The sequence below is a fragment of the Panulirus ornatus genome, chromosome 49 (assembly GCF_036320965.1).
Source record: "Panulirus ornatus isolate Po-2019 chromosome 49, ASM3632096v1, whole genome shotgun sequence".
Taxonomy (NCBI): domain Eukaryota; kingdom Metazoa; phylum Arthropoda; class Malacostraca; order Decapoda; family Palinuridae; genus Panulirus; species Panulirus ornatus.
The window spans coordinates 6996250-7007700 of NC_092272.1; the positions used below are offsets into that span (position 1 = coordinate 6996250).

At 44.0% G+C, this 11451-nt stretch overlaps 1 protein-coding gene across 2 annotated transcripts in view; it reads left to right on the forward strand.

The window, feature by feature from the left end:
• The window catches only part of unc-13, an 820923-nt gene that overhangs the window by 156450 nt on the left and 653022 nt on the right, over positions 1–11451 (forward strand). The gene's annotated exons all lie outside the window — the stretch shown is intronic.

An 11451-nucleotide genomic window follows, 5' to 3' on the forward strand; every position in this document is an offset into this window, starting at 1 on the left:
AGTTAATAATGGTGAGGCTTAACACTTCATTTGATGGTAACTTTCAATCAATTTATAAGAATTCCTTGGCTCTCTCTCTCTCTCTCTCTCTCTCTCTCTCTCTCTCTCTCTCTCTCTCTCTCTCTCTCTCTCTCTCTCTCTCTCTCTCTCTCTCATGGTATACTATCATCACATGTGCTGGTATGTGTGTGTGTGTGTGTACTGAGTCTCTGTTTCGTCGCCCCGTCTGTGTACATGTCGTTGCATCGTGTGGTACGCGAGGGTGAAACACGATGGAATTTGCCTATTGAATCTATGGTGTGATGGCTTCCATGATGGTGGAACTGTGTTGTATATCTGTGCGGCCACCTCTCTGCATGTCACGCCCTGATTGCTCTAACTGTCTTCACTGATTGAATATCGATTACTGATTGTTTCCTTCAACTTATGACATTCGTGTTCTGTAATGGCAAACACTGTAGAGAGAGAGAGAGAGAGAGAGAGAGAGAGAGAGAGAGAGAGAGAGAGAGAGAGAGAGACGGGAGGGGGAGAGCCAGTCAGTCAAACTCATTATATTTCAAATGATCTTTTTCTCAACTCGTAAAGTAAAGTATGGAGGATTTCTTCCTCTTTCATTTCCCTCTTTCCTTGTGTTTCCCCAGTTATCAGCAGTGAACAAGTTTGTATTGATTGTGGGTATAATCTTACTTATGAGAGGAGAGAAAATAAATGATACTCGTTTATCAAGAACTGGTTGGCATATTTGGGTCGTCTGATTTGCATACGAGCGAAGGTTTGTGTTTTTGTGTTTGTTTCTCGTGCTTGTGGTAATGTAGGATCCCTTAGGATCATTCTCAGTCAAGTATATGAGGGGAAGGCTCGGATCTGTGAGTTCCCCGCGTGAACACGAATGACAATGGATGAATACGTGTAACAAGATAGATAGATAGATAGATAGATAGATGGAGAGATAGATAGACGATTATTATGACGGCCCACTAAGACCCATGGTGAGGTCACATGTTTTTAAGGGGGGTCCTCCCCCCTCTGTTGTCATGTTTCATACGTGTTGTCTGCTCTTGTCTTCCTTTTCTTCCTAACCCATCGTCTGCCTCCCTAATCCTCTTTCCTTCCTCTCCTCCTCCTCTTCCTATCTTTCTCCTTGTGTTCCTTACCTTCTCATTCTTCATCATCTTGTTCTTCAGTTCCTCTCTCTCCTACAGTCATCGTCATTTTGTCCTTAAAAAAAAACCTGTTTTTGGTCCTCTGTCTCCCCCCCCCCCATCCCCCTGGCAGTCATCCAGGCCATAATATCCCACAAATTTATTTCTTCATAACTTAAGGCGAGTCGTTCCCTCTTCCTGTAATATATTAGTGAGATAACTGGCCCATTCTGGATTTATACTCGATCCTGTTCGGTTCTTATTCTGTGATTTCTCTTCGGTCCTTATTGTGTGTTCAGTTTGGTCTTCACTTGGATCTGGGTTGGTTCATAGTTGGATTAATTTCAGTTCCCACTGGTGTCAGGTCATTCCCGGCCGAGCGATTGGCCAATCAGAGCCCGAGTCGCCCGGGCATGACACAATGTGTATGGCAGTAATGGTTGACAACATTTGTGACGTTAAGGCACGACGTCTGAATAATTATTTTTCAATATTGTTTCTGATTTCTTTACTTCCCCATCACTGGAGCAGTTGAAACCCATACACAGTTAAAATGTCTTGGCATATGTCTGTGTGTGTGGTCGTTCAGCAAGACGACTCAGGTGATTATCCGACTTATTCTTGTGTCATCGTTTCATATGGAAGAGATTCACTTCGGTTCTAGATTCCGTTATGTTCGAGTCATACATAGATTCAACTCGGGTGTCGAATGCCGTTCAATGCAGTTCTGATTCGCTTGGCGTAAGCTCGCGTCATGCGTAACACTGGTCATGTTGGGCGAGGTCGGATGTGTTGGCGCCTCCCACACTGGTCATGTTGACCCCATGTTGGGCCACGAGTCACTCCCACACTGGTCATGTTGACCCCATGTTGCGCCACGAGTCACTCCCACACGGGTCATGTTGACCCCATGTTGGGCCACGAGTCACTCCCACACTGGTCATGTTGACCCCATGTTGGGCCACGAGTCACTGTGTTGACACCACTTTACTGATATTAGCGAATGTAACTCGTACTTGGCTGCCATGTATTTTCCTTATGTCTTTGATCATTTAGTATATATTTTATCATTTTCTTCACCTTCTTCTTCCTCCTCCTCCTCCTCCTCCTCCTCCTCATCCGTCGTCTTGTGTCCTCCAGCTGTATACACTGTTCGTGTTCAGGCGTCATCATGACGCGTGTGAAGATCCTGCTAGAGTGAGGAATATCTTCAGAATATCCACGGTGAGCAGGTTTGAATCCTTGTGAAACGACGACACGACCCTTGAGCACGACGGCATACCCTTTGAGAACGACGTAATGTAACCCCTGAGCACGACGGTACGACCCTTGACGACGATAGTGCGACACTTGAGCACGACGGTACGACCTCCAGGTTTGGTGGTCGTACACCATCCTCAGGTGGTGCCAGGTGTGCTTCACCAACACGTCACTACACCTGTGCCTGCGTCGCTCATCTCTTGTCCTGGTCTTAATTACCCTCATCACACAAGAGCCCCTTAAATGATCATGCTCCTCCCTGCCAGTGGCAAGGGAGATTGAAAACCTTAATCAGATTCATTTCCATCCTCAGACTCCGCTGGGGGAGAATTGGGTCCGATATTTTACTCTGAAAGAGAATTTATATCCCTTTATTCTCATTGTCTGAGAATTTTGACTTTTTTTATTTTTTTTTTTTTTGTGCTTGAAGCTTTGTTATTGTTGACGAAATCTTACGATGTTGTTTGTTGTTATTGTGTAAGTTTGACTGAACGATAGGGCTCGTGGAGACATGGTCGTGTTATATAAACATCTAACTTGCAGTGTTTATTGATGTTTATATAACATACTTATCCTCTGGATCCCAGACCTACCGATAATATACACGAATGTAGCATAAAGAGATCAACTTTCTAAAATCCAAGGATTTAAGATATCTTTTTTTAATTACTACAGAAATAGAATTCGCTCATAAGATTAATATTATCATTTGTAATAATCTCTCTAATTCAGGAAGTTTGATCACTTTTAATGCCTATTATGTTTTCCGTGTGATAATATATGATTAACACGTTTAATTACTATTAGCTTCACCTTGACACAAATATGATCATTGAAATATTCCCAGGTTTTTAATTAATCTTGCTCAGATTCTACCCTGCTCAAGACCATCACCGAAATTACTTATTAAAACACAGATAATCTTTTCCCCGACTGGTTTACGATTGTATTAGAGCGATAGATGATAATGTTTCTGTACATCAACTGTAGTAATTACTAAGTATGGTACTTAGAAAATTATCATCATTTTACTTCTTTACGTTTGGTATATTTTTTTATGATGTTTTTTTCTTTTGCCTTGAAAATATTGGGTCAGGAGGGTTCAGCTTCACGTTGATCACGTGTCCAGTACTCGTTACCAGCCTGGGGCAAGGTGAGGCAAGACGTGGGGTGTACCAAGGTCAGCAGCTGCTCCCGCCGCCACATAGCGAGAACCTGCACCAATGATTGTGGGGTCAGGAGCCTCACTCACGTTGGTGGTAACCAAAACATCATTCAGATAATCAGATGACGTGATTGCAATCTCCATTATTGAAAGACTTTACCATCTCTGTGAACTGGAGGTGTCACTGTCTGAGGTATACTCTCCTGGTTGTCCCGTGATTGTACTGTATGTACAGTTCCTCTGGTTCTTACACTTGTCTGGATGACTGCAGACTATCGACTGTCAGATGGCAGATTAAGCATGGAGATTGATGGAGTGTGACGTGTGACGGAACACACACACACACACACACACACACACACACACACACACTTGGATCACTTGACATCTGAACAGAACCAGTGGTGTTTACGTTGAGACACTTGACTGAAACAGTCTGGAGTCGTCATCACATTGCTCACTCACTCAGGAGACTCATTCATCTCAACGTTTCGTCAAGTGAAGGAGTTCACACACATATAGTAATGTAAACTGATCTTTTTTCATTGTAAATGAAAGGTTGGATAGAAGCGAATAGATAATAAACTTCAGAGATTCCTTCTTTTCCGAGGGAGGTGAGTGTCTGGGATTGTGGTTAGATTCGAATCCTTTTCTGGCACGTTTCTTGAACACTTTCAAATAAGAGAGATGCTGCACGTATGGTCAGGCTAAGTACATCAAGGTAGGAAGGTGCTTGACCCCCTCAGAGCGACGGTACAGCCCTTGGGTATGACTGGTCAGGTCAAAGGTCACGCCATCATCATCAAGGACCTTTTATGACCTCCAACACGTTGACCAGATCCTGTTCATCCTGGAGACTGACTCAGTGTATCAATAGGAGCCAGAGCCTCTGTGCTACACACACTGCCCCCTCTGTGGCACAGGTTAACACATTCCCGGCCATATAGACAGGTCATTGCACACAGTCTTCTCTTTTTACTGTTAAATTTCTTACTGTCATAAATCACCAGTTCCCAGTCTGCTGTCTGACAGTTATTCTTGCGTGTTGTTTATAGAAAGTATAAACTGGCCCTTTTTTTTCCTTCTTATATGTTTGTAGTTGAATATATTACTTTATATAGTTGCTGTGTCGTGTTTGCTAACTCTGTTATATCAGTGTTCGTGTTTGTACTCCTCCTGCGACCATAACACGTGACTTGCTTCTTTTCCTCATGTATGTGTTTGGTTGTTACATGTTTAGCGTGTGGTGGCTTGAACCAAAAATCTTACCCTCATGTTGGATATTTTTTTCATAGAGTGTTAGTTGTTCTTTTGTCGTGACTTGTAATTCTGGCATATTTATCACTTATTAGATAGATAAAAAAGATATAAGATTTCTCTGAGAGAAAGAGAGAAAGTAATAGGAAGTTACAATACATGGCCCATGTTTATAAACAAATTGTTTTCTTATTGTATCTCGATTGTAAACATGTGATTATTGGAATGGTTCCGACCTTAGTTGTCTTGTAGATGCCCACTGGACTTACGACGGAAATGGATTTAGATAGATACGAAAACCAACGTACGAATTCATGTCTCAGGTTCCATTATAGGTCGACCATATTGTGGTTATCATTGTACAGTAAAATGCGCAGAGAGGGAGGCGTCAGGTTCCACCATTATATGAAGTATATTATCCTCACAATATTACTTTATTGTCGTAGTAAAGATGAATTGTATTTAACGAAGAACAAACGACTATTTATTCACCGTAGGCGATGTATAGCAGCCAGACAGTCTGTTTTGGAATATTTTTCATAGAGTGAAGAAAAAAAACTCCAGCGAGATGGAAAGTTGCTTCCTTAGGAACGTGCGAATGGTGGCAAAAAGTACATATTAAAGTTCCTGTCGACTCAGACCTGCGGAGAAAAATGACCAGGGAAATTGCAGCCAGTGTAAAGTTGTGCCAACAGAAAACTGTGGACGGCAGCGACCAGACGTTGCTGTAGTGAGGGGCACCAGGGCCCGGGCCATGTGGGCAGGACCATTGTTGAACAGGAGGATGGCAACACGGGTGGAGAGAGAGAGAGAGAGAGAGAGAGAGAGAGAGAGAGAGAGACAGAGAGAGAGAGAGAGAGAGAGAGAGAGAGAGAGAGAGAGAGAGATGGGGGTCGTAACCACCAACAAGAGAGTAGATCTAGAGGAGGTAGGGAGAGGGAATCTTAGGGAAAACAAGGCGAGGGTTGTGGCCTGTGCTGGGGGCACAGTGAGAGTGAGAGAAGACCGAACACAGTGTGAGAGGTGAGGGTCAGTGTGAGAGGTGAGGGTAAGTGTGAGAGGTGAGGGTAAGTGTGAGATGTGAGGGTCAGTGTGAGAGGTGAGGGTCAGTGTGAGAGGTGAGGGACAGTGTGAGAGGTGAGGGTCAGTGTGAGAGGTGAGGGACAGTGTGAGAGGTGAGGGTCAGTGTGAGAGGTGAGGGTGTGGTAGGGAGGTGCAGAAAGATGATTGTCACTGGGTGGAATGATTGAAAATCAATAGAACATCATCATTAGTTGTTGGATTACTAGTTGGAAGCAAAATATCAACTGTTGGGGGTAATTATCATCATTAATTAAGAAAATGTAATTGATATCTGGCATTACATTTTTCGTTTACGACACTGCTGACTAGAGAGAGATATGTATTGTAGATACACACACGCAATAGATAAATTTTGGGTAAAATTGAATGACATCTTCCTCTGAGTGAGGGAGATTATATCTGAGTTTGTCTTCCTCAAATGATCACAGTGGCTTCCACGCGACGACTCACATTGCATTGAAGGTCTTGCTGCACGGCGGGTCACTGTATCGGAAAGTCTTAGTACCCGGAGGCCGCTGGAAGGGTTAACTCGCCGTGTAAAAAGACCCTTAACTCTGTTTGACCCGTCAGGACCGCCAGGGTTAGGGATGGTTAGGTTAGGGTTGTACAGGATGTTGTCGAGAGAGAGAGAGAGAGAGAGAGAGAGAGAGAGAGAGAGAGAGAGAGAGAGAGAGAGAGAGAGAGAGAGAGAGAGGAATCAATATCGATGCTTGCAAGGAAAATATTTACCCAAGAAAATTACCTTAAATTCCAAATGAAAAATATTCTTTGGACTGGATGATATTTTCCTCCGCCAGATCATGAATTACGTTAGTCTGAAAATTCTAGTTTATATGGAACTCTTTGTCAAACATTTCGTAGCTGAAGGACTTCCTTATGGAAGCATTCGTTGCTGCAGGACTTCCTCGTGAAGGATTCGTTGCTGAAAGCATTTCGTGTGAAAGAATTCGTTGCTGCAGGCATTCCCTTTGTGAGTTTTGTGCTGAAGGAATTCGATATTATTGACGTCTTATTTTTCTTATTCTTTTTTCATTTTTTTTTTTTTTGCGCTCGTGAACGTACCTCTTTAAGAAAATAACCCGCAAAAACAAAATGAGAAAAGAAAAACAAGAAATCTGTTGATGATTTTCATAGCCCTCCCCTTTCCCCCTTCCCCCCCCCCAAAAAAAAAATAAGGGAGAGGAGGAGAAGAAAAAATTCATCTTGAGAAAAGTTGTAACCAAAATATCCGTCCAAACAGAAACTTGACGTCGGGAAAGTTGTCAGAAAAAAGTTGGTGTGTGAGTGTATGTTGGTGCCGGCCACTTAGCACCAGGCCACAAGGCCAAATCCTGCACCCCACAGCGGGAAGCCAGTGTACACCTAGACCTGGACCAGATGTACCTCAGCTACGTGTATGAGAGTACCTGACGTAGTTATTCACAGACGAATTGATTATTTAAAGAATTCATATTGACTCAGGCATATAAGGTTGTTGTCCAAAAGTGATATTTTATACATAGGTTTCCTGATGTCTTCGGGGACCTGGCTTGTGTGGGAGTCGTCTTCTCGAATCTTACATCAGTGTGAGTGTCACACTAGAAATAAGATGGATATGGTTTATGCTCACAACTCGAGATTAACAAGATATCAGTTACTGTTCTAGTAAATGCTTTATGAATAATTATATTACGTTATAGATGAAGAAAAAAAAATCGGTGCCACAGTCGTGCTGAGGTCAGAGATAAATTGGTTTTTATCTTTCGAAGTTTTGAATAAAACAAGGAATGGTTCAGGTCTCGGGAGCACAGCTCATGGCGGAGCCTCCCCTCCCACACCCACATCTCCGTCACAAAACACTGTCGATTTCCAATTTTATTTCCCTCGTGGAAAATAGAATGTTGGGGAACACGTTTTAAAGAAGTGTGGGTGGAAATGTAGTAGACAGTGAGTCTAGACGGTATTGGGAATGTGTGGGTGACGAAGTAAGAAGGTACTGGGAATGTGTGGGTGACGAGGTAGAAGAGGGATGATATAGAAGGCAATGTGTTACTGTAGATGGCGAATATTCTTTACTGAAGACAGCAGTGGAGGATTGATTTTATAAATAGGGTAGGTGACGGTAGAAGATGTAAATAGACAGTGAGGAGCTGTGAAAGTAGATGGTTAGTAATGATATAACATAGGACCCGCACCCAATATCGAACCCAACACCAGGAAAAATGTATCACAGGGTCAGGGTTCCCCTCATACTGTGGTGTTGTGGTCAGATGTTCCTCCGGGAGGGTTTGGAGTTATCTGACGCCCCTGGGGATACTGTCAACGCCCTTGGCTCTTGCCCAGAGCTTGATAACCTGGTCATGACCACCAGCTGATGTGGTAGAGAGATAGGAGTGTGGACTGGGATCACGCAGGCAACATGCACGAACTACGCTGCTTGATAGATAGATAGATAGATGATGTGATGGCTCAGAGAGAGAGAGAGAGAGAGAGAGAGAGAGAGAGAGAGAGAGAGAGAGAGAGAGAGAGAGAGAGAGACTGATATACCAGTAATGTATATAAAGTCCTTTACTAGGGTCAGGGACGGGGGAGGTGTGAGGAGGACTCCTGTGTGGTTCAGAGCAGATCAATTTGCTGGGATATGCAGATGATGCTCTAGTGGTGAGGAGTGGCCCAGGTCATCACAGGTGGTAGTTGATGCTTGGGTGATTGTTGCCTGTGGTGGGGTGAGGGGAGTACAGAGGGAGACGGGAGGAATGAAATGTGAGTCTCACTTGTTTATAAAGGAATCGGTGTTTCCTTTATTTTGTTATTAGTAATAATGTTCGTGTTGTTAGTAATGGAACGGTGACGTAGGTATGTGTTGGAGTTCTTTTTTGAGAAGGTAGATTAAGGTAGATGAATGTGAGGTTTTGCTGGACTGCAGCAAAGATAACAGAAGTATATTTGTATTATTTTACTGGGGTATATTTGGGCGTCCAGCATCTGTTTGGCCTTTTGAACACGACGGCACGACCCTCATGTATGATGTGACCTGACACTTGACCTGACACATAGAGGTCAGGTCAGAGGCCAGGTCATCATAAACGAGGGTCATCATGCTGAAGGATATGAACCTTCGTCCTTCAGATGTTGAGACGTAGGGAACAATTTGCTGTGAATGACTGTAGGATTCTCATTTACATTCTGAGGACGAGTATGTAGGGGAGGAGGTGTTATTTTTATTATGATATATTCTGGTATTATCTTCTCCGTTATGAAGAATGATATTGTGGGGCTTGGCTGTATATCATCATTCTCATCCCAGACCAGTTACAGTGTCTTATGGTTCTCTTCACTGTAGGAAGATTTTTTTGAATAGTTTACACTACCGCATGTATATGTAGTAGATTTATCACTAAAGAAAAACTAAGAAACATGATGGGAGTTAAATATCATGGTGGTGAGTGTCAGGCACAGTGGTTGGGTGTGAGTTACCTGCAGCTTACTGTCGTAACTCACAACACTGACTGACTTAACAAAACATTTCTCACTACTAGAAATATGGCGCCTTCTACACTGACTCCTTCCTGCTAGTGTATATATATATATATATATATATATATATATATATATATATATATATATATATATATATATATATATATATATATTGGTATTCGAAAGTGACTGGACTCAAAATTGGTGTTAAGTAACATTACAGTGTTAAGTGCATCTGAAAGTGATATACAAATTGGTGTCATCAGTAAGAACCACAAGATCATGACATGTTTTTCGAGTGAAAGTGAAATCAGCAAACAGCTAATATGTATACGCAAGAGAGTAACCCATATGTGGAAGTGATCTAAGTCAAAACCTACATGAAGGTGAAGGTACATTAAAGATTACAGAGAACATTCTCTCATAGTAAAGTGATGTACGAGGAAACATTTATCCTTCAAAGTACATGTAAGTAAATAAGTAAGTATTAAGATAGTGAGGGACTTACTGCTTCTCTAAAAGACACTTCGTGGACGAGAGACGTCCATCTTGGCCGTCTGCTTAACTCGACCCAAAGCTCTCTAGCAAGTATGTAACAACGGGGTCAGGAACGTCACGTACTACAGACTGACCGTCACCAACCAGTGACGTTGTCACAGGAACAGCAGCACGTAACAACCCGTCAAAGCTACAACAGCCCAAAACAACCCGTCACAACAGGTAGTGCCAGGCCGTCACAGCAACAACATAGCGTTATTTTGCCAGTGGTCCGTCACAGCGGAGGCTTACCGTTATCTTGTCTGTAACGTGTCACAGCAACACCAGGCGTGGTGGCAACAGGGCAGGTAGTAGCAGGGCGTCACATGAAGGGCTCTTAAGTGGACCACAACAAGAGAGTCGGGTCAGGTGTGTGGGCACCACAGGGCCGGGTTTCGAGTGATGGCAGCAGCAAGACCGTGACGAGACTCTCAAACCAGCACGCCAGCTGGCCTAGAACCCTTCACTCGGTTTCATTCCTTCTTTCTATCTTTTCCTTCCATCATTCGTTCCTGCCTTCCTTGTATTCCTGCTATGCTTTTTATTTCAATCATTTTTTTTTTTATCTTATTTGTCTCTTAAGCTTCTTCTTCTTCTTCTTCTTCTTCTTCTTCTTCTTCTTCTTCTACGTCCACAACTTGTCTGCTGGGAGCAAGATTCACCGGCGACACTGAGGAGCAGCAATATACACTATTGGAAAATACTCTTCAAGAAACTATTTAGTATTGGATCCTCCAGTGTGGCTGCCGGACGGCCAGGGACCGGGAGCGGATCCCGCTGCAGCTGACCAGGGCGTTCTGAAGGACGCCGACTGTGGAGCCGGCTACTGCCTCCTGCTGCAGCCGACCAGGGCGTACGGACGGATGTGGGCGGAGGTAGCTACTGCCTCCTGCAGTAGGCGATGAAGGCTGGTGCTTGGGGGCACCAGGTGTGGAACCATGGTAGAGCTAACGGAAGCCTACTTTTGAGCAGCGCGTTGCGGCACCCGCAGAGCTGTTCCTTGGGCAGGTGTATCACTGTGGTTTAGCGTAGATATATCTCCTCCAGATCACGTGTCGGACTTGAGCTGAGTCGGACTTGATCGTGAAAGGAAATGGATCGATTTTATGTATGAGCAGGACTGATGTGTCCTGTACTCCTCACCGCCCCTTCTTCTTTCCCCAGCACCTTCCTCTTCTCCCCGACCCCCATCTTCTACTCCCCAGCTCCCTCTCTCTCCTCTCCCTCTATATATGTAGGCAAACAGCCCAGAGCAACGCCTCCCCACCAAGGATACAAGATGGATGAACACTACTTGTACGACCAGAACGGTAGACCAGACGTCCCTCTACTGCTCCCCTGCTCCTCCTCCTCCTCCCACACACCCTCCAGACCAGACCAGACCACCTGCGGCAGACCTCGTGCCTCAGCATATATGGGTCTCTTTCCTCGTAATTCCAGAGGACAAACACTCATTCTTACGAGACCAAGAGACTGGATAACCTGCCATGCCTCTCCCACGACCAGAGCGAGAGACCAGTGACCTACCGGGCGCAGCTTTTCTGGTCG